This window comes from Trachurus trachurus, assembly GCF_905171665.1.
Source record: "Trachurus trachurus genome assembly, chromosome: 10".
Classification (NCBI taxonomy): Eukaryota; Metazoa; Chordata; class Actinopteri; order Carangiformes; family Carangidae; genus Trachurus; species Trachurus trachurus.
Window position 1 is genome coordinate 13,356,368 of NC_139894.1, and position 24,157 is coordinate 13,380,524.

The 24,157-nt window shown below is 39.9% G+C and overlaps 1 protein-coding gene across 1 annotated transcript in view; it reads right to left on the minus strand.

The window, feature by feature from the left end:
- Window positions 1–24,157, minus strand: part of glra4a (glycine receptor, alpha 4a) — a gene marked incomplete at both ends in the record, with an annotated part of 52,665 nt that overhangs the window by 19,733 nt on the left and 8,775 nt on the right. The gene's annotated exons all lie outside the window — the stretch shown is intronic.

A 24,157-nucleotide genomic window follows, 5' to 3' on the forward strand; every position in this document is an offset into this window, starting at 1 on the left:
TGGCGACTAAAAGCTTATCTATTTCACATCATGTCTGAGACTTATCGTTGTTGTTAGGCCCCGACTAGAGAGAAGCAAAACAGAAGTGGAGGTAAACTCTTCCCTCTCCTGTGCTTCCTGCTGCTTGTGGCTTAGCAGGGGTAAGACTTGACAGATTGATGGCTCAATTGTAATGCTATGAATGTCACACCGGGGAAGGGAAGGAGTTGATACAAGCTCCGGTGAGGCTCAGGCAGCCACTGACAGGAATAACCAACAGGCCAGAGAGAAAGTAAAGAGAAGGAGAACAGAGAAGATCCAAAAGAAGAAAAGAAAGACATTAGAAATGAGGAATACACTCCTTAAGCAAGGAAACCCTGCTTTATTGTGGAGTGGATTTCTTATGAGCTCCTGCTGTAGCACAGCTGATTGCACCCCATGCTTTGATACAATTGTTAACAGTTCACGATCTGTCATGATCTGAAACTCTGGAGTGCAGATGGTGGGTTCAATCCCCTCCGAGGCACAGCTTTGCTGATACCCTGTATTCTCATGAGTGTGTGTGGAGCCAGCCACTGATCCACCAATCTTATGGCCTCTTAACTGTATTTAGAGTCACATAAACTGCATTGTCAGGGGCTACAGGATTGGAGGAATTTGCGGAGGATATTTTCGGGACTTCATGAGTAAAGCTGAGCTGATCCTGAGAGATTTTCCATTTGTAATAGTGCAGACAACAATTAGAAATCATATGGAAACTAGAATGGCACTAAGGGGAGCGCACACCTCCTCTAAGGCTAAACAATCCTACACATGTCTTTTGTTCTGGGTATATCTTCATTTATGTGTTATCTATAATCCTTAAAGCAGCTGTATGGTGTCATTGCTTTAATGTAAACATTATACAAGGAATTTGCATTCATTAAATGTCAAGTAAAATCCAGATGTAAACCTCCTTAAGTGCTGCTGATGACATATGCATATTTCCTGTTAGTAGTTTGAGTTTAATTTGGGTTCAGCATTTTCTTCCACCATATCCTGATCATCATGTGGATGTACACCAATTTCTTGCTATTTGTGTTTATTTTGGCATCAGGATCCAAATATTATTTCCTGAGAAACCAATGAAAGTGTTGGAAAATAATAAAATCCCAATTTTGTAAAACTAATACAAAATTCCTGCAACAGACACATCTCCAGATCTGCACCAAAATTGTAAGGCATGGTTCATACAAAGTGTGGTCAAAGTTGCTCCTCTACTTTCTGAATATTCCTGCTGACAAATGTAGACAAACTGAATAAAAATGAAGCTACTGTGTGATATTCTGTTACACGTTACAGTAAATGTCCCAAGATGGGTGTGAGGTCTCACCGGGTAATTGCACACTAAGTGGAACAGGCAGTGGCATGGGATATCATCAGTGATGTTGTCTCTATTATCTGGATACACTGAGGACATTCACCTCCCTGTACACCTACATAGGAACTTAGGTGTGTTTCTAGGCTATAGTATGAATTTTACTTTTTGGCCCTTCCTTATTTGCTCTCTGCACAGACTGCTTATCAACACACCTATATTTGAAATGCCCTTGCATGCACACCAGTGATTAGTAATTGCTTCCTAGCCTTCAGAGAGAAAGCAGCATGGTGTCAGTTGCTCAGTGCTCCGAACTGACAGCATTTCCATACAATGTCTGCATATAAAACAATAACAATGCAATCTGTTGCATAATTTAATCAGTTCAATCACTTTTCATGAGGCTGTTATGTTGTCTGCAACTCTCTTTACTGATTCAGATAATGTCATAAACCCCCCCCCCCCCCCCCCCCCCCCCCCCCAAAAAAAAAAAAAAAAAAAAAACCAAGTCACTAACAATCCTGTTTACTTCTCCCTTACCTGAGAGACTGAATCACTGTTAATACATATTTAGCATGCACTGCAGTTAGTGCTGCTTGTGATGAGCTTCTGCTCCGTAGTACATTGACTCTGTTGCTGGTTCCAGTTATTCTGTTCAATTCAGACATGGACTATAGGCCTCTACCCTTGTTTATAAGGTTAATGGCTCTGTGATCGACTACTTACAACATCAAGTCACCACATCATGGCTGTTTCTGTGGCTATTGCAGTGTCTTGATAAGATTTTATCACCTATACGCCTGATCTGACAATGGCGCAGTTCATCACCAGTGATGGGAGCTTTGCTGCTCACAGTTCACTTTGACACATTAAATATTCACTCATACACATATAAACACATCTACTCTTGTGAACCTCATGTGTTTACTACACTATTTACTGTGCTGTACTTATGGAGGCACCTTCTCTGCCTGCACAGCCATGTGAGCGTAGTTAAAATCATGACATATGCCATATTAGTATGATAATATCCATGGTAAGGTACAAAATTTCATTGCGAACCCTTGAATAGTTTCCATCCCTTGAGCTTCACACTTAATGTGGCTAAAAATAATACGAGCACCCTGCACCTTTGGTTGATTTTCCCAGTGGAGCTGCGCACACATCTCAGTCTTTCTTACATTATAGAGCTTAACTCTCACTGGTCCCCTGACTCCCCTCCACTGCTTCTGGCTAAAGTCCACTCTGTACTTTTGCTGATGTTACACTATATTGTAACCGTTTCATCTCCTCCCCTCACACACACACGCGGTTTGACAGAGAGGTGGTCTGAGTCTTAAGTTTACAGTAAACCCCTGATGACAAATGGCCTCTCTTGGGTTGCTTGTTTTACAAAGCAATGTTTAAAAGAACCCTTCAAAACTAACTTATGTGGTTCTTTGTCTGAATGATTCAATTAAAAAAAAAATCCTGTTTGGAAAAGTGTGACTTTTCTTTGATGGATGGTCACAAGCTTTCAGACACAAATGATTGTGACAGTAAATACTATAGTTTTAAAGACATATTGGCAGAAGAAGAATGACTCACTGACACAATAGCGCAGGTTGGCAGTGATTTGTGAATGCATTTAGACATTGCTGGCTTGAGACTGTTGAAAATGGTCCATTTGATGACATTTCTTTCTTGTGAACATTATAAAGGAGTTCACTACAGTCAATCTAGTATTTCCAACACATAACAGGTCAGGCCCGTGGGTCGTGTTTTTATCATGTTTTGATACTGAAAAAGACTCAAGTAGTCTTAAAGCCCCAGTACGGAGCTTTTAACTGGATACGCAAAAGTCTCTGGTTTCTGCTGATGTGTCTCTGTTACCTACAACAGCAAATGAGCCCATCAGTGTGAAGACATGCTATTTCTAAGTAGTCTAATTCTATATTACCTCTGGAAGGCATGGTCGGGTCGGACCACTGATGAAACGATACGAATAGATACATTACTACGCATGCTGCGATAGCTGCTAAAAAAAAAAAAAAAAAAAAAAATTTCAAAGCAAGTCCCGTCTTTCCAACGTTTCCAAAACAAATCTACACGCGCTGGCCGGACAAATGTCTTCACGACAGTGGGAAATACAGTCTTCATTTCAGCAAAACACCACCGCTTTCGTCCACAGGGGCCGCCAAAATCAACACTAAATGAAAAGTCTGTACAGGGGCTTTAATTAAGCAATATTACCCTCGAGGGTGTGCTTTAACGTCATTTGAGCACGACGGTGATGCGGTCAGGACCGAGGCGCTTGCGCCGAGGTCCGCAAGCATCACCGAAGTGCTCAAATTACGTTTAAGCACACCCTCGAGGGTAATATTGCGATTATACAACAATTACCAACAAAATAGAGCGTATAATTAAATAAATATTCATGTTGATGGACATTTTGCTCTCAAAATGTAAAGTTTTTTGCGAGTGTGCTTCCCGTTTCCATGGAAATAAATGGGGTCTGACTAATAACTGAAACACAATCAGTCACGTCAGTAGACTCCTATGTGTAATGGAACCTAGTTCACCTCTACAGCAAATAGTCCGAACCTTAGTAACGACCTAGCAACAGTAATGATTTTCTAGTCCCAGATGAGTGAACTCTGAGCTGACGTTCATGTTTTAACGCGGTCTCGGACTTTCCCGAACTAAATCAACACTGCACAAACTCGCCCAAGTTATGACAAAGATGCCGTTTTTTTCCTTTCACAGATGTAGCTTCTACAACCGCAAACTCTGCATGTAAATGAAGTTATAGCGCCGTGTCGCCGACACAGCTGATAGAGAAAGCCAAACGATTACTCCAGATTACTTAAAAGCCCAAAAGGCGCAAGCGAGAGAGAGGGAGAGAGAGAAACATACAGGTAATCACCTCCGTTTTATCCAATAGTCCAGGCAATTTAGCTAATTTTGGACCCAAAAATAGAACTAATTGTCACAGAAGGTTTTTCACCATACATCATTTCTATGAGGTGTCTAGAACAACATACTAAAAGTCCTAAGAAATCCTAGTTGGGGAAATATGTTTAATTTGCATCATTATTTACTGTATAAAGTCTATGGTGCCGACAACAATACACCCCAATGGGGCTATTTTTTTCCTTTACTCCTATCACAATGAAACTTTACATGATGAAAGTATCCATGAAATGTAAATTTTTTTGTATTACAAGTTTCTTTGAAAATGCATTTGAATATGCAAATGAGCCTTACACTAATCAAATATGCCCAAAATACACCCGAATAGGCTTCTTTTTTTCCTTTACTCCTACCACAATGAAACTTTACACAATGAAAGTAGACATTAAAAGTAACATTTTTTGTATTACAAGTTTCTTGGAAAATGAATTTGAATATGCAAATGAGCAATACACTAATGGATTATGCCCAAAATACACCCGAAAAGGCTTATTTTCTTCCTTTACTCCTACCACAATCACACTTCACACAATAAAAGTATACATTTCTGTATTTCAAGTTTCTTGGAAAATTAATTTTAAATATGTAAATGAGCTCAACACTAATTGAAAAAGCCGCAAGCAGCAAAAACAGGGGCCAAATAACTTAGTTCTTAGTCCCGCTCATATGTTGTTGAACATAACAGCATATTTAATATAACATCACACACAGTCGTTGAAACGACTTTGATGAATTCTGACTTTCTTCTTATGTTCTCTGCAAACTGGGAGGAAAGTCGTTAGGCTTGTTCGCTAATAAATAAAAAAGAATTTAGAAAGCAACTGGAGACAAGACTGTGCAATTAATTCTTAAGGTCAATATAGGTCTTTTAAGTGGCAAGTGACATGTGTGTATGCATAAGTCATGTATGGCAAGTGACAGCACTCAGTGCATAGGTTAACTTATTGAATGGACATGAATGTGTTAGTTATTTGGCCCCTGTTGCTGCTTGTAGCTTTACGGCTTCTTGACCATAAATCAATTAGTGTTGAGCTCATTTACATATTTAAAATTAATTTTCCAAGAAACTTGAAATACAGAAATGTTACTTTTCATGTATACTTTTATTGTGTGAAGTGTGATTGTGGTAGGAGTAAAGGAAGAAAATAAGCCTATTCAGGTGTATTTTGGGCATAATCCATTAGTGTATTGCTCATTTGCATATTCAAATTCATTTTCCAAGAAACTTGTAATACAAAAAATGTTACTTTTAATGTCTATTTTCATTGTGTAAAGTTTCATTGTGGTAGGAGTAAAGGAAAAAAAGAAGCCTATTTGGGTGTATTTTGGGCATATTTGATTAGTGTAAGGCTCATTTGCATATTCAAATTCATTTTCAAAGAAACTTGTAATACAAAAAATGTTACATTTCATGGCTACTTTCATTGTGTAAAGTTTCATTGTGATAGGAGTAAAGGAAAAAAATAGCCCCATTGGGGTGTATTGTTGTCAGCACCATAGACTTTATACAGTAAATAATAATGCGAATTAAACATATTTCCCCAACTAGGATTTCTTAGGACTTTTAGTATGTTGTTCTAGACACCTCATAGAAATGATATATGGTGAAAAACATTCTGTGACAATTAGTCTGTCGTAAAACGCTATTTTGCCTGGACTACAATGAAATATTCAGCTCCAGGCCATATTTAAAAAAAACATATTCACCGCGATCACAACTCGTGTCTCTCCGACTTTGTAACGTTACACACATGGGAGGGAGACAATCCTCTCAGCTGTAACGGGGAAGTTTACAATATATTAACAAAAAATAAAAGAACATAATTGTTCTATAAATGTGACTTTGGCAGCTGTCAGGAACAACCTACAGCAGGTCAATGTAGTTTGTGATTTATTTTCACGAGTAATAAATTACGTTTTTCAAAATAAAAGGGGGAAAAGTCCATGTTGCCATGGAGATGTATAAACAACATGACATGGCGAAGTAATATTTTCAGTGATAAGTCAGCCGTGCTGTAATGCTGATTTGAGCACGTTCTAAATGTCTTATTGACCAATCAGATTGCTTGGTCGGAACTACTTGTTGTATAAACTGTATTAAGAACAGGACAGATACAGTTGTAATATGTCTGATATCAGTGTTTCTTTCTTTTTATGGTTTGATAAGTGAATCTCAAATTTGCATAATACTGCAGCAACCAAAATGTTGTGTTTTTTTTTTATCTTTAATTTCTTTTATTTGTGAGCTCTGTAATATCTGTAAGCAGTGACTCTTTGAGGGTGATTTGGTACTTCAAGGCTAAAGATAATTGTAATAATAGATACAAATTTGGAAAAAAAAATTGGCATACCTAGCTGATACATCCTGGGATATGCACAACAGAAGTTCACATTTTTTACAGACACTTAAACCCTGTGGTGGTGTGACAACAGCTGAACTTCTCACCCCCGGCTGTGCGAGTAGTCGTGGGTTTCTGCTTTCCCTTGGGACCTACAGTGCTTCTCCATCAACCTCCATGCATTTCTGATTAGACACTTTCCTATTGTGTACGGGACCATGGAAGCCTATAGCTGACTATATTTAAATTATAATATAATTTCCAGATATGAATATGTTATTTCAGTAAAAAATGACTGTGTAATATGACTTTTCATTTTCACTTACTACTTATACACATACATACATTGTAGGACCATATTAAAATGAAAATGGAAAAGATGTTTGGATTTTCATTTTCAAAGACATATACCCTTCTGCCCAGTGGACAATATTCAAATGTTAATTAAAATGTTTAAATTAAAATGCAGTATAGACAATTTGACCTGAATAGGCAAACAATATCCAGGCCACAATGAAAATGCATTAGACTGCAGGCTGTTCTGCTTATTGCATTTGAATATGGTCCACTGTGTGGAGTCCACAATGTTTTATTTTTTAGATTTTCTAGTTTTGATTTTAACATAGATTTTGCGTGCCTCAATGTGAAAATAGGTTAAAGGTGTTTTATATTACATTTTTATTTGAATATTGTCCACCCAGCAGCAGGCTATGACTTTTGAAAATTAAATGTCAAACAGCTTTTTCTTATGTTAATTTTAATTTTGTCATATATTGCTCATACGCGTTTGTGGAAATGCAAATTGGTTTACTGCATTTTCACTTCCATTTAGTCCTTTTCAAGCTTCCATATAATGCCATCAGCACTTGAATACTATCTCATCTTACATTGTGAGGGGGATGAAAGAAGAGACAGTCCAAATCTGTTTATGAGCACATCAAATTTTTAGTCTTTGATGCTTTGGCTTAAACTCGTACTGTATGTCTGAAAATTTGCATACTTGTGTCAAGAGTGAATGAGGCTTTAGATGCAGTTTAGAAAGATGGATGAACACCTTCAAAGATGGCTGTTTCTATTGATAACCAGTATATTACATGAGTTGGGCAAATGTTTTCAGATATTAGTACTTTTGAGGTTAATGTACTGTACAGCAGGTCTTCTTAAAATGAGATCTAATTTATTAAACTACATGTGTAACTGCACAGAACCCTTCAAAACTAACTTATGTGGTTCTTTGTCTGAATGATTCAATTATTAAGATGCTCTTTGCTGACATTTAATGAGCCTGACCTTTTACTTCCCTCCACATCCCTTTCATTTGAGCATCCGTGCCAGACTGCTGTCGAGAATACGCAACAACTTTCTTTCCTTCGTTTAAAGAGCTTTGGCTGTCACTCTGCTGTTAACAAGGGATTTTATTTGGCTTTTTAAAGTAAAGTTGACTCAAAGCTGAAATGAAATTGTATATACACACTTTGAAGTTTCAGAAAAAGAGAGGTGGCTATAAAAAAAGAAAGAAAGAGAGCCATATTTAAACACACCTTCACGGCTACTCAGGAATTGATTAGTCTTTGAAATTTCAGTATATGTCAGCCATTGTTAGTGTACATCTTTATTGCTTATATGAATATCTTATCTATTTGAATTCTTGAATCTCTATGAGGAGAAATGAACATTGAAAACAGGGCTTTAATCTTGCAATCCTGTCCAGATACTGACACAGACTTAGACAGAGAAAGATTCAATAATTCTGTTCTGAATGGAGTTTGTATGGTTTAAACTAATGCAAACTACAGCTATGAAAGGGAAAAAGAAAACCGTTACTCTTATAAAACATTGTCTGTCAGCAGATCAACCATGGGAAGCCACTGTATGCGCAAATAATCAGAGGAGCTTTTCACTGTCCGTTCCACCACACCTGGCCTGAAACAAAAATTTCAGTCAGCCATTAATTTTAATCAAAGTATGTGTACACATGACCAGTGTTTCAAATAAACGGCATGTAGTCATTTTCTGCAAACATGGATGCATGGAGCAGTGCAGGACATGGTTTCCTTGTTTTTCCAATTTTCTCACACCCCTACAGCGAAAAACTTATATGGCCCACACTTGTTTGTAATATGTATTATACATAAAATCATTATGTCAAGAGCCCTAACCAGGATAAGTGGGTGCAGACAAATATAACAACACTTAAAAGTCTCACTTTTCAACACATGAAATGAGTTGTGGTACATGTACTGGGTGCTTAAAGAACAGTTAAATACCCATGAAATTCTTGTTTTTGCTGAACTCCTTGGGCCCTAGTTTGCTGGCGCAGCGCAGGTGGCGCAAGGTAGCGCAGCCAGTCTAATGCAAGTTTCGACCAGCGCAGCCTAGCGCAAAGTCAGATTGGAAGATTGGCAGATCGCGCTGCGCTGAGATAGGCGTGGCCGCGCAGCAGGGGGAGGCGTCACAGATTCTGCTTGGTGCAGTGGAAGTTTCGTCCGAAAATGTCCCGCCGAAGTTGCGCTGAAAGCTCGCCACCTCCAACCAGGTCTAGTCTCAGCGCAAGGCGAAGCGCAGCAGGTGCAGTGGAAGTTTGGCTGACTGACCTGCAGTGCACACACGTCACCAAGACCTCACAGGCAGATCTCCACAGTTCCAGACACATTTCAATGCAATAAATATCCACAATAACCACTATTTAATGCAACTAACGGAATCAACACGTGAATTTATATCTATATAGATTGTCCCGTCACATCTGACGTCAGATCAAAGCAGAGATCAAAGGCTGTCGGTGCGTAAAGGAAACTCCACCTGAATTAACACAGCAGGGACGAACTGGCACTGAAAAGCAGCTGTGGATGTCCCAAAAGCAGGACTGAGGGTGGATGACTGCATGTCGCTGCCGTGTTGAGATACCACTCTGCCCTTGTGATGATCGCTGTATTTATTTATTTACTTATTAATTCATAAGCACGTGCGACCGCATCACGCAGCCGTAATGAAAAACAAAACACAAATCATCATCTCTCTTAGTCCACCACCACTGCCTCGGTATCAGATAGTCAGTATATAGCCTACTACAGTATATTCAGCATCTCTATCACAGAGAAAAAAAGAGACGGACAGAGAGAGAGAGAGAGGAGGACAGAGAGAGAGAGAGAGAGAGAGAGAGAGAGAGAGAGAGAGAGAGAGCGCGTCCTTGCTGATTTCATCCACATGGTGTGTGTTTATGTTGTGATTAGTGTAGCCTACACCTCTGATCTTATACACAGGGTTTGAATAAATGTGAGTTTCTTTATTAGTTTATTAGTTGTTGTTTCTTAGATTGCGTAGGGGTTCTCAGTGTATCAGATCAATCCTGGTTAAGTATATTAGTAAACTCATTATTGGTCACTCTGAGCTCGGACCTCCGGGGAAACAGCTGTTTCCTCCGGGGAGAGGTTCGGCCTCTGGCGTCGCTGTTTCCTCCGTCCATGTCCAAGTATAAAATGACAAACTTGCAGCGCGCATCACCCGCCGCGCAGTTAAAGGTGAGGAGAGGAGCTCCTTTGATTGGTGAAGATCTGACTCGGCTGTGTCAAACCCACTCCACGCCTTTCTCTCCTCCTCCCGCCCTGTCTCCTCCCTCTTCACCGTTTGCGCCGGTGGGAGGGACGAGGGGAGGGGCTGCGCCGGTCTAAGTCTGACTGCGCGGCCCACCAATCTTGCGAAATGGACCTGGGCCACACCCCGTTGGCGTGGCGAAGCTGCGCTGATCACAGACTTCACCTGGTCGACGAAACTAGGGCCCCTTATGTTAAGTTTGATACACATTGTGTGTTTGTTTTTGTTAGTTTTTTTTTAATAATCGGGCATCTAAAATACTTATCTCTTGGCTAAGGCCGGGCACAGATCATGGTTACAATTAATAAAAAGGCAACATTAACTGCGCATATGGAATGTAACACAAACCTTCTGACTGCAGCATGAAAGTTGACCTACAAACCTGCACTGCTTCACCTTCTGGCCGTTGGATTCAATTTAAAATATGGATACTGAGCCATTGCAGATGGTGTATAAGATTAATTTTGGGCTTTTCTTGTAAAGCAATTTTAATTGTTGACCATTCACAATCTTTCATAGTAGATAATATCTAAAATGAATGTGCATAGGCAGAAATGGTGCCCACTTCCAGCACAGTGCATCATTTGGTTACAAGGAGTAGTATATGACCAGACACAGTAAAAAAAAAGGGGCTGTAGCTGCCATGGTGTGTATGGTACATAAAGCTTAAATGTATGAGGACACAAATGGACTGGGGAAAGGGGTTAGGGCGGCAAGGTCAGCGTCAGACCAACATTCGTTTACATCTGCAAAATTAACTGTTTCCTCTTGTTCAATATAAAGCTTATGTATATTACAAGTGTAGATAGACATAAATCTAAAATGTATGCATTTGCTGATAGACAGTGAAACCGGTTGATTGGTTTTCACTTAATAACAACATGAAGCATTTTGTCAGTAAGTTATCGTCTTATTCTGTGTAACTTTAACCTCGTTGAGCCTCAGATTTGGAAGTAACGGTCCAAAATGATTTCTAATTAGACGGGATGGGATTCTGCCCATGGAGTGCAAACATATTCTGTTAATTGCTTTTTCATTAGAAAGCTGGTGATCAGAAAAGCACATCATTTCACAGTATGTCTCTTCCTGGTTTCCTACAAGGAAGCACTGGGGGATATCAGGGCCATTAGACATCCATGCATGAACATACCAAGTTTTTAGTGCCATTAGCATAATGGGTAAGAGAACAAAACTGCTTTCTCTGCCTGTTGAAACACATTTCTCTAATTTCTTACTTGTCAAATTGACCCTGACATCCACTTGAGCCTTACTGCTCTCATATCAAGGCTCTCACTATGAAGTTGGATGCAGTTCTTTTGGGCAATCAACACAACTTTCAGTCCATCCATATGAATTGACTCCTGCCAGTGATGGGCCTTACATCAAACTATATCCAAAGATGGCTTTATGGTAATACAATGACATGTCATTTTATTTGACTTAAATGACCTGTGTAGCCATTGTCTTCTCACTACTGTATATGATCGCCTATGGTTACTGCTGTCCCTTTTTTGATCAATAGGCTCATTGGGGAATGGGATTTGGAGCACACTGCAATTTACCCTTACACATTCATCTTCAGTGACATGACCACTGCCAGTCCTGCGCAGACACCCCAAGGTATGGAAGCACATATAAGTAGACGGAGCTTCCTATGGTTAAAGGCTTCTCAGTGAGACTGTTAAACCACATTTGAGTGTCCAAAGTACAGTGGACACATGGATCACAACTAGAGACTTAGAGGGGTTGGAAAAACCAACTTAAACAACCCAGAGAGGCAGACTGTAGTCAGAATGGACTAGTCTTCTGTGTGCCAAATGCCAATAATAAGGAAGACTTAAGGAGGATTGAGATGAAATGAAAAATTATGTGCAGATTGCATTCAGTACAGAGGTGCCATTTGCAAGGCAGATTACTGGAAATTGTTCCACTGGGTTTATGATGTCATGGGAGAAACCTACGGGGCATACATGCATGTTGATAAAATAAAAGATGGATGGATTTGAAATTACTCCTGAATTTTTTAGACAGTTCATTTCTTTTCTTATGACCTCTATCTGTAGAGTAATATCTGTCATTATGTACTGTAGGAGGAGATTGACGAGCTAAAGACTCCACGTCTTGACATCATTACATGCTTCTACTGTATGCTGTCTGCAGTCAAACAAGACCATGAGCCATATTCTGTTTTGCTGCTTCTAGTAAAGGTACAATATGTATGAATGTGAGGCTGTTTCTATTATTCTTTGTTTTTTTATTGCCAATGTAGGTATAGCTAATAATAATAGTAATGTATCATAATAAAGGTAATATAGTAAGGGGACCCTCCAGAGTGCTCTGGTAGAGCACGTACCAGGCGCTAAGTCCTTACCACTGAGGCCCACGTTTAAGTCTGGTCTAGATCCTTGGCTGCATGTGAATGATAGATATAGACAATGTATTTAGTGTCGATCTATAAATCCCATAAATAGACCAAACCCAACAATGTGTTATCTGTCACTGTAATTTAGAGTAAATTATACTCAAACAGCAGTAAAAACAATCCTTTGGTAATACTAATGTACTAAAGTCACATAATTCAGTTTGGGTTAGTCTTCTCATGACATTTGTTGACAGAGAAATGTGGAGTATCCCCACACTCCTTCTTTAAAAGAACTGTTGAATGAATATACCAATCAATATAACAGGTTTATACATAATCATTATAACATAGTCTATATTCCACTGGTTCAGCGTTACTATCACTGATTTTATACATCACAACAGTAAAGCTGAAAGAAAAGAAAATAATTTTTGAGGATGAGTTGCACTTAAAACAAAAAAAATAGTGGCAGAAAACTCCCACAAGATATGTGTTTACAGGCTCGCTTTCATTCCCATGCCTACCTTTGATATCTATTCTCCATAGTGTTAACTTTGATCTTTTTTTTCTTTTTTTTCCAATAAGCATAATTAGTTCAGCCATGAGCCAATGCTAAAAGTAGAATACAGTATACTTCTTGTTAATACAGGACTACATATAGCTGCCTCAATGCAAATTTAGATTAATCCATACTAACCCAGGGTAATTCGCAACTCTGTGCCATCGCTCGTACAATCTAATTTGTAATGCAATCTTTAATCTTCTGAGACTGGGGCTTGGCATCTCTGGAGTACCCAGCAGAAATGATGTTTCCAGGCTTGTGCCACAGTAATGACAAGGGCACAATGAGCTGTGGCTTGATGACATATTTGTTCATGCCTGTTTCTACTATACTGAACTCCAACTACCACCCCAGGCTTTTTTTCCCCATGCAGCCTTAAGTAATCTTCAGCACTCTAATACATTCTAGGCAAGTGACTTAAAATTCATATTTGGGTGAAATATAATCTCTCTCTTTTTGATTAATTCTTTTATCTGTTGGGCTTCTGAACACTGCCATTAAATCTGAGCGAAACTGTCCCACACTTTTCTCCAACACAATTTCTAAATCTGCTGTCAAGATGCCATGACAGAATGAATTGTTCAGCCCACACACACCATCAAGAGAATATTCTTCTCTGAGTTAATCTCTGAAAATACTCTTACATTTAAACTTGGGAATACAGAACACTGAATTCATATGCGGAAATGTCAAACATGTTAAAGACGAGAGCTCTGTGATGAACCTCTGTGCTTATAGTAGATTACAATGTATAGGATCTGTCGAACAATGGCGATACCAGAGCTGCACTGCTGAGATCTTATCCATCACCCTGTGCTTTAATCTGATATCGTCACCTCCACTGATGGGCAGTTATTGGTTTCCTTGCACCTCAATCCCCAGAAACCATATACTGAATTGACTCCTTACTGGCTACCCTACAACTCCATTATGCCACAAATGTGGACAATGAAGAGGAAATGAGATGTCACTCATTGTGTTTTCAGGCATTGGTACCACCCTGTGTGACTTAAAGACTTAAACTTCCAGCATAAACTTCCAGCAAACAGACACAGGAAAGCTGAGAAAGGTTGAATTGTATGAATGGAAGCCACAACCTAAACAGAGTCACTTAAGTGTTTTCTACTCAACTCGAAATGGGGGTCATTGATTCTCTAAACATAGTGGCATGAACAAGATGCCACAATTTCAATGATAAGAATGATTCAAGGATGCACATAGCTGAGAGATTGAGACTTTTTCATAGTGGCAACAAGAGACACTGCCACTTGAAACGCTTTAGTGGAAACAAGGAGTTGTCGTAGCCAATAGATCTTGGTTGAATACTTGATGAAAAACAATATAACAGCCCCGGAGGAGGGGCCCTGCATGTCTTGGGCTAGTATTTTCTTATATTATGTACATTATCAAATGTATATTCTTAGCTAAAACCTACGGTCATAATTGACATTTGAATCAACAGTGACTCAACCAAAGTGATTTAATGTACAGCCCCCTTTTTCCAACCGGCCACTGGCATTATACTCTGTTGGAAAAATGCGTATCTGATTGTATATGTCGTGTTTGGCATTCTTCTTCTCCCCACAGCCAAATCAAACTGACTAATGATTTCCAACAGCAGTGGTTAAAATGGCAATTTTTGTGATAAACCTGAGGAGCTCACCTTTGCCCCCCAACCCCCCCCACCCCGAGGGAGCTGAGTGTAGCATCAAGCATCCTCAGACCCACCCATCCTCCAGATATCTCTCAAAGCCTCTCTGTATTCAGGGCACCTTTTCCACGTCTAAGATCTGATATCGGCGCGGATTGCCTCCTGTCAGTCTGTGAGAAACAGAGTTAGCAGGATTTCTGATAGAGAAAAGGGACTGTACTGACTGCAAAAGATTGCTTTGATGTGTCTGCTTTGGGGCTTGAGATGGACTGTGGCTTTATCCTAATACAGTAGGCAGCTGCTCACCACAGAGGCTTTAGGTTTGTTTTGTCATGTTTCTGCAGACTGGAAAGGAGGGAAATAGTTGTCCATTTTTGTTCAAAAACAGAAGCAGCAGGTCTAGATGAATGCAAATAGAACCTAGTCTTTCTCTATATATTATTAAATATATACAGTACATGCACCTTATCATTTACACATTCAAGACTTTCTGTGGCTTCTTGAAGCTATCACAGCTGATGTATGCCTGCATGGCAGTTCATGCTTATATCGTTATTAGCCTCGCTGTAAGTTGAATGTTCAGACACAGGAGGGTGTAAACATCATGATCAAAGCAGGCTGTTTGTCTCTCTCATCTCCTCCATGTACTGTAGTCAAGGTAATGAAATGCAGTAGATAGAAGTAAAAGGGGGGTACCAGTAAGATTGGATTTCTCGCTGCAGCCAAACTGGGATGGTAATTGCATGACATAATGAAGCACTGCTAAGCGCGCGCGCGTGTGTGTGTGCATGTGTATTTTCGGCATACAAAAAGAGGGCTGTGTGTTTCCTCCACATGTTGGGGCTTTGCATCCCCACACACTCCTCCCATCCTCTAGTTTTGAAGTCTGTCTGGGGAAATCTCTACAGCTGGATTCCTACAGAAGGAGACTACAGTCTAACAGTGAACATGTAATTAGAAGCTGTAGACTGCTTGACTGTGATGATTAATGTTCTCCATTTGCTACGTGTACCTATATGAATATGGATAGAGGTGTCAGCTCCCATCTGTCTCCATATAAATCACATCCTCTGATAGCATATGCTTGTTTTCCTGTCACCACTGCAGCTCATTTCCAGCTATCATAATCTTTTTTTTTCTTCTGTTAACTGCTTTGAGCTGCATATGCAATGGTTTGGCTTTTTGCTACTATGAAGTTTAGTCTTCTGTAGTTCTGGCTTTCCTCTAGCTGCTCCCTCGTGGTTATTAAGTGCTAACTGATGCTGCTTATGGAGGAAGTTAGATTTGGTGGCTCTCTCATTTTGCCCCCAGGACCACGGCACCAAAGAAGTAACTATGCATCGTTAGAGATATGAGAAATACAAGGGCCAGTGGGCAAATCGGTCTCTGCTTGGTCCCAGTTATGATTCACCTGTGCAATTTAAAACAGATGATAAAAGCTACTGGGGATTTGCTGTCAATCTGTATAGAGACATGAGGTTTCAGCCCACGAGGATGAAGTAAAGCAGATGCAGATAAACGTTCCCCCGAAAACACACGATACATCCAGACACACACACACAAAGACGGTCCCTGCACTCTACATGACCCATATTTTGGACATGACAGCAAGGAGGAAGGAAGTTGTAGGCATTGCCGCTGGCCTGTTTCGCTTGATCAAACTGTTGGCTGGAACCAACAGCATCAGGACAAAGCCACCATGGAGCTCAGTCTACCAGGGATTTTCTGAATCACACCCATAAAGGGGCCGACCTAACACTGCATTGTGAAATGTCAGTCCCTCATTTCACTTATGTAGAATGTCAATATGTCTAAAAGCTGGGTTTTACCTTTTTGAGAGAACTTTGACTACATTATTTGAAAGTGTTTTTTGTTCACATCCTTGCTCTTGCTCTATTTATTGTTACGATTGCTAGGATAGCATGTCAGTGAGTTATTCTTTACCAAATTGAAATCATTCTGTTACACAAGGGGGAATGAATTCCCACTGACTGGAAAGTGGCAGGGCATCATCTTATCAATAGGTGTCAGTACATGATGTTGTGATGGCTGTCCCAAAGGGCGTAAAGAGTAAATCTGAGATAAAGAACGTCCTATCCACCATTGTCTAACTGTAGTCAGTGGGTAATGTTAGTACTTTTGAGGAGGTTAAAGTTTCAAAGTATGTTCTTCACCTTGGAAATGGGAGTTGGACAAAGGACATCTTACCCCAAGGTGCATTAAGAAGTTGTCATGGAGTTTTCAGTCATGTGGTATGAGCTTCATCAAGAAAAAATAAAGAAGAAATTTGAACATCTGTTATCCCATGACAACTGAGCAGACTCTTGCTGGTAGAGGTTACAACAACTGCACTGAAGATATTGTGATGAGGGTTAGTTTGTCAAGTAGTAAGAAATCCATTGTAGTATATTTTCACCTGTCCTTATATAGCACCAGAAGTATGAAATACCTTACCCTGTAGTATATTTTATAGTGACACTTGCAAATAATGCACTAAAACCCACAAGATGCTTTACTTGCAGTCTGAGTGAATAGATGGTACTTTTTGAGAATCACTGATTATGTCTTGGTAGAAAAGTCTGTGATGGAATAAAGCTGCAGGTGAAGAAAAGACGTCCTCATGTTTTGAAAAACCCACAGGCGAGACAGACACTGGCTCTGTGAGATTTCCTCAGAGGCTCGAGTCCAAGAGACAACTCAGGCTTTGCTCCATTTGCTTTGCGCACTTTTTCCAGGATGATGTCTTGTTCACAAGAGCCTCTTGGGGTGCTGGACACGCATTGCATGTCTTGCAGTTTTTTTTTCTCCAAAGAACAGAGGCATATGGCTATGGTAATCCTTTAGCCTGTTGAGGAAAAACAAGTTCAGACAGACTACAAGCTAATCCTGTTTGACATACACTGTTGTGCCTTCACCATGTCTTCACTATCAGGTGGATATAATTAAAGCATTGTATAAGAGAGAAGCTAGTGCTTCTGCGATTCACTGAAATTGAAACGTTTTTTTTTTCTTTTTTGGTGTAATATATCCTATCACTTCAGACATGTATTACAAAGATTAAAAACATTTCAAAAAATGTGACGGGATTTACTAGCTGCATAAATGACAACAGCATAACCCCAGGCCATCAAAAGACAGAGTCCTTGACACGTTTAGCAAGCATACCACCCATTTATTGAAAAGCACTCATTTCTCATCCAAAGAGGAGAACCATGGGATTTGACACACTATTTCAGGAAACAATGTGGGCGTCTTATGGGAACATACAGACAAATGGAGGGAGTCCCAGTGGTCAGGCACCAAGGTGAATACATTTTCTGACTTGCATTGTGTCTGTTCAACATGATAAAGACGTGTCTCCAGTCCTGTTATGGATGGTTTGAAAGCTCTGCACCTCGTGTGTGGGCTGCGATAACATGGACAAAGTATGGCAATGCATGACTAAAAAGAGTGTGTGTCACCAAGTACAAAATCACGATAACATCACTTCTTGTGAAGATCAGCACAAAGTTGTCTCCTCCAAGGAGGCGCAATAAAATGAATAGATTTATTGAATTTATTCATGTTAACATATCTCTACCCAAAGTCAATGTGACTTCCACATTACATGTCATTAAGAGAAGGACATTTAAACACTATTAACTGGCTTACCTTGAAATGACCATCTCTGCTGTCTGAGTAAGAGCTAAATTTTACTGCCATCTCGGCACATAAGTTGCTTATGACCACTGAAACCTCTTACAGCATAACAATATGTCCAAACTTGACTATGGGTAATCAACATTATGACCAGTGAAATGCCAAAAAGTCCAAAAATTAAGCTTGGAAAACTTGAACTTATCATTTCCCCCTGTAAAATCAAGTGTGTGCATGGTGACCTGTCTTGTAATTATTAATTCATTGTTATAATGAACAAAACTATATACTGTATTGTCTAAATTGACACATGGACTTTATAACATACACAACATCTTATAGATTAATTTTACAAGCCTTCTATATTAATGCCACGAGGTCTGCAACTGGAACAGAGCCTGATCAGTTTGAGCTTGAGTCTGGTGTGAACTTATTTTCACAGTTTATGTCTGGTTTAAACTGAAATTATACATATCACTGATCATCATATTAACTACTACTTTGACTGAATCAAGAAAAGGGGGAGAGGTAATTAAAGGATCAGGACTCACACAGTTTGATGAATGTGGATTTGACTCCATTCAGTCTGAAACCTGACATTTTGTGCAGAGCCTGTCTGTTAAGTCTTAGATCCATTTTTGCCCATGACTTAGACCATTCATAACCATGCAATTTAGTTTAACAGATCTATGTTTAATGAGATTATTTTAGATGGTTTTGTCGTAGCCTATACTTTTCTCTTTTTCAGTTCTAGAAATCCATAGTGATTTAGTTCTGCTTCAATGACATAATAATGAAATGTCAAGACTGAGCTCAACTTGTTACACTGACATCATACTACTTCCTTAACCTAAATGCTCCTGGTTGTAAACTACTTTACAATATTTTTTGCAAAAATAAGCAAAGCCATCGACACTCACTGCGTTTTTGTTTTACTTTAATTTAGTTCACTTTTATCTTTTAGTGTAGGCCTACTATGATACAGTGGTAAAAATAAGTATTTGATACCCTGCTGATTTTTGCCCTTATTTCACTTGATCAAATGTTAATTAATTTCTAACCTTTATACATGATGACATTAATTCTGGATATTTTGTTGATATTCTGTAGAAACTGTAGACCATCCATTTCTTTGTGGGGGAGCAAACTTATAAAATCAGCAGGGGATCAAATGCTTATTTTCCCCACTGTAATCTGAAGTTAAAATACAGCACTTCACCTGTCAAGGACAACCAGTCATTTCACTAATGTGGAAAGAAAAAGTCTGCCAGTGATCCAGAGGTCAGAACACAAGGGATTTGTGGAAGCACATGAACTGTAGTGTTTTACCCTTGAAGCATCTTTGCACAGTGTATAAAAGACGGACACCTGCAGGCGAGTGAGCACCAATACCAGGCAGTAATTCATTCAGTGTGGGGAGGAATTACACAGGCCCCTGCTTTGTATACCAACATGGACCACTCTCATTTCATGCTGCTGGAGACAAGAGACCCTCTTTCTGCCATTGTGTTATCTGACGAACACAGCTGTAATCCTCCTCAACGACCCTCTGCACCTCCTTCACCACCTGAGAGAACCTGCTTCATCGGTCATCTATGACCTCAGCTGGACTAAAATGGAGTGAGAGGAACATGTTTTTGATGTTTTTGAGCTTTTATTTTTACTGTAGGAAGGCATAAATGGATGTTGCAATGTACCATCCCTAAGAGGATCACACAGTAGCTTCTTTAATCAATGAGCTGTTACATTACAGTCACAGGAATGAGCTTCAGTGACTACAATAAATGCACCTTTGTAAAAAAATGTTAATAGGAGGCGAGCTATGTTTATAGAGCAGCTTGGTGGACTGCTGGCTTTCCAATTACTGAAATATGAACATGTTGAATGAAAGAATAGGCTTTTATCTTTTTGGTTGTTGTGGTCATTTTTAAAGGGATAGTTTTGGCAAATTTGGACCATAATCCCTATAGTCATAGCAGTAGGTTTGTTACCTTTAATTATTGGTGCAAGCTATTTTTCAAACGGCGGAGCAGAGCCGCGAGCTGTTCAGAGCTACGCTACGGAAGCTAATGTGATTTCTTGGTTTCCCTCATCAAACTAATCAAATACACAATCCAACAACTCCAAAATGCTCTCATGGACAAGTTGTGACCTGCACATTCACCACGCTATGAGATAATAACAGAACGTCACGAGACGGAGTTGTTTTTAAGGCAAATGCAAAGAAAGAAAAAAACAGCTTGCACCGACAATTAAAGGTAACGAACCTACTCCTAAAACTATAGGGATTATGGCAATGGCCCAATCTGTCAAAATGTTGAACTATCCCTTTAAAGATTATCCACTACGGTAAAATTATTTAGGTACAGTTTACTATTGAGTATGTTTTCAAAGCAAACCACAAATAAAGTAGTCAAACAGTAAGGATATTATCAATATGAATTATCCCTTTGTTTTATTTGAGGCAGAGCACACGTAAAAGCTTTGTTCTAAATGAGTTATTATTGTGTCCATGCGTGCACTTCGCTCATCCAATATCTCCTTGTTGAGTTCATTTTTTACTTTAAAGCAGAAGTGAGTGATCCGGTCGTTTTCGCTAATGCTGCGTTCCAGGCAGGCTTTTGAAATCGTAAATTACAGCTTCAAGTCACAACTTACGACTTTGTAGCGTTCCAGGCAACCCACTCGTGTTTTTCCGACCTGTTTTACCGGTGAAAGTCACTATAACGGCCACTCGTAACTTCCGACCGGTGAACTCGTACCAGATCGAACTGGTACCACTTCACGGTCGGAAAAATACGAGTTTCCTTGAACGCACCATAACAGTCCTCGTCGCTACGTCACCACATTCACGGCGTTCCTTGGCTGCACACACAGCCCTGCATGCCGTTCTCTCTCCTCATTAAAAACTGTAGGATACGATAAATGTTTTCTCTTCGGCTCAGAGCAGAGCAGAGGGACTGAGAGACCCGTGTTTCAGTCCAAACACTCTATGTAAGTGATTGCTGTCGGAAGATATAACTATTTAAGACTTATATTAACACAAATATATCACTCACTTCTGCTTTAAGTGATCTAATTCTGAATCAAAATGGTCTCATATGCTGAAAAGTGTCACTCAAGTAAAACAGACAAAATAACCTTAATTAAAGCTAATGGGTTAGGCTGAGGTGTACATTTTACTGCGAGTTAGTGACTCTACTACTGTTTCCTGCTCTATTTGGCTGATAAATTACAGGCCTTTGTAATTACTGATTGATTGCAGCATGGTCATTCTAAATGCTTCACTTAATGAGATTTTGATTCAATTACAAAACAGATCTGCAGTTTGACTCTACTCCCCACAGTATGTTGTATGTAAAGCACTTTGGTCAACATCTGTTGTTTTTAAATGTGCTCTAGAAATAAAAATGACTTGACTTGACTTGACAGTTTCTTTTTCTGCAGCCATTTATTATGAGATTTGGGTGTTTTGTAGGCCTCACTCTTCCCTGTCCCTCAGAGTGAGGTTTAATCAGCAGGGGACTGTATGGTCAGACATAATGACATGATGGAGGGTTTCATAATGGGTACCCACTTCATGTTCCTAATTGCAGAGAACATAATGACCTACAGTGGTGAACCTCAGAGCTAGAGTGCTGCTCTAGTCAATAAGTGGCCATTTTAATCTGCCAGGGCCAGAGAAAAAGAGTGGAGCGGTCCACTTAATTGCATTACCCCTCCACTGTGTCACACACTTTGTTACCAAGATAATGACAAGACTCTGTGTGCTGTGTTGTCTCGAGATGTTACACTGTGTGCACAAACCAAAACAAAGAGTCTCATGTATCTGAAAGCACAACTTGGTTTTCAAACCACTGAAGCCACCTGTACTGCGACACCTCCACAGTGCCTCCACCACTGCTGTCTCTCTGGGTTCAAGCAGCCAAGGCAATACTTGAACTTATTTCTGACTATACGTGTGATTATAGCAAGTTGATAGTCTGGCTGAGGGCTGAAGACGCCGGTCGGACAGCAGCAGGGATCATGTCTCTGCTCCGTGACACTGTGACACTGACCGCCGGTAGCGCTGTGGGACTGGGGCTCACGACAGCACCCGCTAATCGCTAATAACCCGAAAACAGCAGTGACACATGCTTTCATGGCGGAGTCTCCAACAGTTCGTTTGTAACATAGACTGTAAGGTCTGTAACAACATTGGAAAAGTCGCTTTTGAAAAAAAAAAAAAAGGAGGGAGGGACCTGCCGTGCCGTGTAACCACAACAACAGAAAAAAAAAAAAAAAAAATGACAGCGAGTGACTAGTGTCACGACTTCCTGTATCTGGCCCTTCAAATTAAAAGCCCTATAGCCTTTCATATACAGTTCAGTCATTGATTTTGACTTAATTTTGACAAGACACGGCTCCAAAAATTTTTATTTTTTTCCTGCGACCAATCGACCAATGAAATCTTGGTCGGCTAATGATTTCTTGGTCGACCAGTGCTTGGTCGACTATTTGGGGGCAGCCCTACTGCTGACTGACCATGTCTGCATCTGAAAATGATTCTGGTGACAATGAATCATTAGAGTGAACCAGAAAAGTAAGATTAAAGGCTGAGAGATGCTGAAAAGGTTCCATAGAGCTGAGGGGAACTGATCCTCAATGGTTTCATCACAGCAAGCAACCCGTTTTCTGAATAGTAATTTCATCCATTATTATTATAGTATATTGATAAGAGCAGCTTTAATTTGATGATTCCTTTCTTTTCTTTTTTGCCCCAGCAAGACCTGCGTCACTCTCTTGTCCTACTTCTTTGGTTAATGTTGCTTTAAGCCTTTTTGCATAGACTTCTGCCAGTTTGCAGTTCTCTGTGGCCATGAGGTGGGAAGTTTATCTCCATGCTTTCTTTTACTCTTGGCGTGACATTTTCATCCATATACATGAACTGTTCATATATGTGAAGCAAGTGATGTCAGCTTAGCATTAGTGGGCTACAGTTCTGCAGAGGCTAAATGTTTACCCTGAGCTGATACGCATCAGTTACACTTCATGATGCGTTTATTATTCAGTGGCTCGGGGTTTTGATTTCAGCTGGCAGCAAAGGCATCTCACAGACACAAGCGGTGTGCGTCAGCAAAAGGGAGAGATGCCCATTTTTCTTCCAAGATGGAAGGTTTTTGTAAGACGTCACTGATTATAGCTTTTAAACTCATGGTGAGATTCTTAATAAGAGAAAAGATCATAAAGATAATTGGGGTATTTCAGGAGATATGCTCCCTGGGGATAGAAACCACTATCTTTTACCCTCCAGCATCAGGATCTCTGTGAAAATTACTATGTCTTCAGATGTGGCAAAGGAGATTGTAATGCACATTTTATATAACAGAAAGAGGTAAAGGTCATGTGTGGTTTGATTGAAATGGGCAGAAAACCATCAGTCACATCTCTCAGCTTGGGGTGTCAGACTAACTGTGAAGGTGCTGGCTGACTGCTGGAGACCATCAGTAAGCTGTCACCTCCATATATCCAAACACAAATTTTATGCCCACTGAGGCTATGGGCAGGTCTGTGTCAGACACCGCTGGCTTGTCAAGGATTTTAGATTAGACTGTGAGGCCAAATATGCATGCTCACCAGCTCCTCGTTTTTATTAAAAGTTGCTCGTAGCAAATTTATAATGAGAAGGATGGCTTCTTAGTTTGGCTGAGAAGTTAACAGTGCAGTGACTTATTCCGGCTGCAAA